The 5962-nt window shown below is 32.1% G+C and overlaps 1 long non-coding RNA gene across 1 annotated transcript; it reads right to left on the bottom strand.

The window, feature by feature from the left end:
* Positions 1–380: 380 nt before the first annotated feature.
* On the bottom strand, positions 381–1893 carry LOC136206644 (uncharacterized). The gene is made up of 2 exons (XR_010676368.1): positions 1458–1893; positions 381–613 (listed from the first exon to the last, which is right to left on the bottom strand). It is a non-coding gene; the product is annotated as an uncharacterized lncRNA (long non-coding RNA).
* Between the last annotated feature and the right edge of the window lie 4069 nt (positions 1894–5962).

Below are 5962 nucleotides of genomic sequence, written 5' to 3'. Positions count from 1 at the left end.
TCATAATTAATTGTATAATTATGTTACTTATTTCTAACATACTATTTTACTTGATAGAAGTATGATATAATTTGTTTTGGTGCGGATTGAAGACCAGACAATGTCCGAATGTAATTGTATTTATTTAATTGCTTTTAAGTTGTAATATTTTGTTGTTTATTTATTTTGTGTATTAATATGCAATATGACATAAACATGATTTTTTCCAAACAAAGCAAACATTCAAAACGAATTGAAAAGGCTTAAAAGGGTTATTAATAGCCTAAATGTACTTAGAAAATGTGATTTTGGGGTGTTTAATTGTAACTCCCGTCCCGGGTCACATTGAAAACACACAAGAAACCGATCAATTGTCATAATTAAGCATAAACACCAACATAAATACATAAAGGCTCCTTATTTATTTTCGTCTATCAAAATCTCATAACCGAATGGCTAAATAACCAATCAAATATTTTAATCTGTCAATAATATTCACTTACAAATCCAATAATATAATAAATCACAATGAATGTGTATGAAATTGCTAATGGGGATGAGACGCTTGTGCTGGCCAGCCTGAATGTAGGGTAAACGTGAAAATCTAGCAAACAGGAGAAACTTTGAACCTAGCCTGAAAATTTCAACGTGGCAATGGGTGAGCTGCCTACTCAATAAACATAATTACCTATATTTATATATATAAATATATATATACATATATGTACAATTAATTTCATGTATGTTGCATTTAATTAATCAAACAATTAAACAATCAATCCATCAAGAATAAAATATAAATATATCATCTCGTATATGACTCAATTTACTTCAAACAACAAAATTATAATTTATTATCTTTATTTTTAAGGCCCCAGCTAAACCTAAGTGAAATATACTCAATGGTCTCATGGTTAACAATAGTACCTTTTTAACCTCGTAATGATTTCTTTTTCTTTCTTTTTTTTTTTCAATAATACGGTACTGCTATCGCCCCCAGTTTCAGGACACAGTATAAACTCAATTAGAGTAAAATAACACCCTACCCAGGTGCCTGTGATCACAGTATCATCAAACCTCCAGACCATTGAATATACTCACCGAAGCTAGCTATTTATGTTTTGTTCTAACTCAAACATAATACAATACAATTTCGTAATTTATAAACTTCTGAACTCATATACATTCCAATTCTATCATGGTATAATTTCACAGCTGATACCTCAATAGGTAAATACATGAGCAACATGATTTTAAAAGAAACAAAGCTTTATTTCAATAAATTCAACAATACAGAGAACATTTGAAACTCCAATCTCAAATCACCATATATATATAAATCAAGTATCAATTAAATGATAATCAAATACTCAACATTCATTCAACATACATTTAATTATCAACATCTCAATAGGCACACATATAAATAAATAAATGAATATATATACATATATATAAACATAAGCAATTAAGTTTACCTCTCGTCCCAAAACGCTAATTAATTTGTTCGGGTTCTAAATGACCCATTACTGGCTCCCCGGAGTTTCGTCGGAGCACGGTGGACGGCCGCCGGAAGTTCACCGGAGATGTTGAAATCGCGAAACGAGACTATCATGAGATAGCCAACGATCAGGGGAGTCCAAAAGCACACCCCTTTCACAATTAAAACCATCTAAAAGGACAAGATCTAACACTTTACCAGTATAAGTACCCGCTTCGATCACTATACTTTTTTGCCAGAAAAATATCAATAGTGATCTTAAAATGTTCCTCACGAAATAAGGAATTTAATGATATAATTTTTGGTTCAAGAGGTGGCCGGAATATGGAGTTGTGAATTAAAATAGAATAGAAGAAAATAGAAAAGATAAGGTTTGCGCAGAAGAGGAAAACGTGTGCCAAAAGAACCAGATCCCTAACCCACCTCTGTAAAACCAATAATAATATAATAATATTAATATTAATATTAATATTAATAAAAGAAAATAATAATAATAATAATAATAATAATATAATCTTTAAATATAGTTTTATTTTCTAAGATTATAATTATAACATACTAAAACTTTTATTTCATAAAAGGCTCTCTATAAAATTACGGATGTTACATTAATAAAGGTGCACGTTTTCCATCCACAAATCCGCCTAAGGAAGTCAATTGAGGTAATTGGATTGAGGATGAATGAAAATAGAAGAAAAATGAGGCTAATAGATGTCCAATTTGGCTATTTATAGAGCTTGTATTCTTTCTTTTATGATCACCATCAACCAAATCAAACAATCAATAGCAAAATTATTGCTTATCTCGTCTAATTCATGCCTACGGTCTTCAATTCTAGGTTCAAGTTCATCTTCTTCAATTGTTAGATGCGATTAAACCAAAAAACAAAACAAACACAAAAGTATATAAACAATAAATAGAAATAAAAAGAACACAGTTAGACAAATCTGAGGTCATATTAGCAGTCTCAACAGCACGATGGTTACGACGTGTTGATAACTTTCTACCATCGATATCGGCATAGGATAGATTGCCAATGTGCCTTGAACCTTCCTTGTGATAGTATTCTTTACACAATTCCTAAACCACTCAAAACCCCATTTTTCTAGCCTTTTTTGTTCATAAACCTTTTCGAAATCATATTTTCAAACGATCCAATTGATCAAAACACCCAGAACTAAGCTTTTATCAATTATGGATCTCAACATCATAATTCCCACCAAACAACTATTCTGACCAACACTTTTCCAAAATTTATTCTGGCTGCCACGAGCCATAATTCCTAACGAAATCAATCTCAATCTTTTCGTTAATATTGGATTTATAAGTCTCAGTTTTTATTTCATTCAAAACCATCTCCCAAAGCCTTCATTTTCTCATTTGGAATATTCCCCTCTTCATTCGATTTTCCTGTAAATAGATGTGGAAGTGTTTGTTCAATTTCTGAAAAATATCATCTTAGCCCTTCAACTGATAAAAACGATACAAGTAGGTCCAATTTCTACATCCATCTCGACAAATTCCAATCTGATTATTCCAAAATTCTTATTTAACTTAGATAAACATTGTCCAATTTTCAAATTCGAGTCAATTTAGTCGGAATCAATTTTCACCATTATTATTGGAGAGAATACTAATTTTTATAGGGATAAGGTATCAAAATAGGTCTATGGCTTTTGGAAAGTAACAATTTAGACTCCACGTATAAAATAGCACCAATAAATGATTAACATTTAAAAATTGGTACAAATTTAGGCCTCTATAATGGAATGAGATATTACTCTGTTAAGTTCTGTCAATTGTACGTGGAGGGAGAAATCAGAGCTTAAAGGAGTAATAGGAATGACGTGTCCAATCCGTTCTCGAGGCCTAAATTGATGCCCTTTTTTAAACGTTAAGCCTATATTGGTGTTATTTTATACGTGGAGGCTAAATTGATACTTCCCCAAAAACCATAGCCCTATTTTAGTAGCTTATCCCATTTTTATATAGTTTATCAATTTTCTCGGTTCGAGACTCGTCATGCACCATTTAGATTGATCATCTCCTAATTAAAGTTTTTTTTTGTATATGCTACAATACTGGTAATTGGAGAAATAATGCAATTAAATGAGGGAGAATGGTCATGTTTGGTAAAAGGATTTTTGGAGTAAAATTAGAGGTTTGAGCCACTCTAGAGGTTTTGACTAGTCAAACCTCTAATAGTTGTGTTTGGTGAATAAAGGTTTGAAAGAGCTTATTGTGTCCAAAAAGCTCATTTTATGAGCTTTTTCAAATTAAGAAGTGGTAAGATTGTAATTAAGGAGTGACAGATTTGTAAATAGGAGGAAGCTGGAGTAAGGAGCAAGGCCGATCTACAAGGCTTTTTAAGTGATCCCAATCGAAGCGTAGGAAAAGCCAAACGGAGCGTGGAAAAAGCCAAGTGGAGCGTGGATTGGCTGTTGATCCAATAAGTGCCACTTCCTACGCGGAGCGTGGTATTAAGTCAAGCGGAGCGTGAGATTGTTTTTGCCCCCTTTACTCGCTTGATTGTCCGAGCTTGATTCCTCCTCCGACTTCCCTCGTCCGGACTCAATCCTCAAAGGAGATGCTCCGCATCAGCTTGGCATCGACCTCCTTCGCCCTTTTACAATTGCAATACTGACGCTGCCGCCCAGGGGCCATAATATAAAGGAGCCCAAAAAATATTTTTATATTATACATATTTAAAAACGAGATGAATTGGTCCAGTTGGTATATATGCAAGTGTCTTATGATTCTAATTTTGCATGTGGTTGGAGGTCTGAACCTCTCCCTCCACATTTTTTTATAATCAAATATTTTTTCCCTTCCCATCCCATTTTGTCACTATCATTTTTTGTTTCCTTAGATCAAAATTATCAATTTATTTATGTCATCGATAAAAAAAAATAACCATTTAATTTTTTTCTAAATTTTTTTCATTATCCCATTTCAATTTTAATATGAAAAATAATATATTTATAGCAAAAAGCATAATTAACCCTGAACTTTGACTGTTTTAAAGATTAAGTCCCCTAATCATGTATTTTTTCACATTGGATCTTTGATCATTGATTCTATTATGGATTAGACCCTTATTTAACTTTTTCGTCAAGTTTGGACTACATACATCGTTAGAACGATTTGGCTTGTTGACATGGACAAATAAAAATAAGAATTCATTAACTAGGAGAGATAAAAATTAAAAACTAAAACAAAATTATAAAAATTCATTTTCAGTATATTCTTTCAAACTCGATTTTCTCCTCTCCCATTTTGTGATTTCAACATTAGAATCGCCAAATTGATCTTCTCATCTCCTAAACTCGACGGAAAAGTTAAATAAGAGTCAAATCCATAACAAAATCAATGATCAATGTGAAAAAATAATCGATAAGGGGTTTGATTCTTAAAACAAGTAAAGCTCAGGGACTTAATTATGCTTTCTGCCTATATTATTTACTTCTTTCAATTTTACATGACATAGATACTTGTTATTTTAGTACATAAAAAAACCTCATTTTCGTCAATTAAGCTTGAAACCGTACCAATTACTAAACGTTAGATTTAAAATTAGACTATTTTATACATGAATGCTAATTGCTCTAACCTAATAACCATATGACTAATATGGCTAAATTTGTACCTTATCCTTTGTAATAATAAAAAAATCATCTGGCTTACAACTTGGAAAAAGAAAGTAGAATGTATATATGGGGGGCCCAAATTATCATCTCGCCCCGGGCCTCTAAAAGGTCAAGAACGTTGGAGAGATAAGAGAGAGATATAAGTCTTATCCATCAAATCCTATATCCAAGAGAGGGGTGGTATAAAGATGTGGGATAAGCTCCTGCGATTTTAATAGAACGGAAAAGTTCATCTTATCCCTCAAATTAATGTTACGTACTTTCTTTCTTTTTTAAAAGAATGAATAAATTAAATTAATAAATCAGCCTCAAGGGTGTTACAAGCAAACGGAGGAGGGAAATGTACCCAAGCTCCTCAATCAGACATGGATCCAGTCGCCCAAGCAGCCGGGAGTCGGATTCTACAATTACGTTGTTTCAATAAATAAGATTAAAATAGTAAAATGTATAATTTTATCCCTATCCCTATCCCACATACCAAACATTGAATAATAATTCTCGACTATCATATTTTTATCCTTTTTTTTCTGATAATCATATTTTTATCCTTATCCCAACCATTTATCTTTATTCCTATCCCAACATTTATCTTTATCCATATCTCAAACAAACGCCCCGAAACAACCAAATAACAGAATATAGAATTTGCAATAGAAAAACTTCACAATCAGTCCTTACTTTCCCCATCACTGATATATGATATGACAGCCCCTTTGCAAAATGCTCTGCAGATTTTATGCCTACGTAATACTTCCTCTTTACTTCAAGAAATTAGACATTCTTTTAACTTTATTGGATGATATTCATTTTATCTTTTCTCTACACTGTGATGAAA

Source organism: Euphorbia lathyris, chromosome 9 (assembly GCF_963576675.1).
Source record: "Euphorbia lathyris chromosome 9, ddEupLath1.1, whole genome shotgun sequence".
NCBI lineage: Eukaryota > Viridiplantae > Streptophyta > Magnoliopsida > Malpighiales > Euphorbiaceae > Euphorbia > Euphorbia lathyris.
Note: the sequence above shows the minus strand (reverse complement) of the source record. Positions and strands in the feature narration are given on the sequence as shown.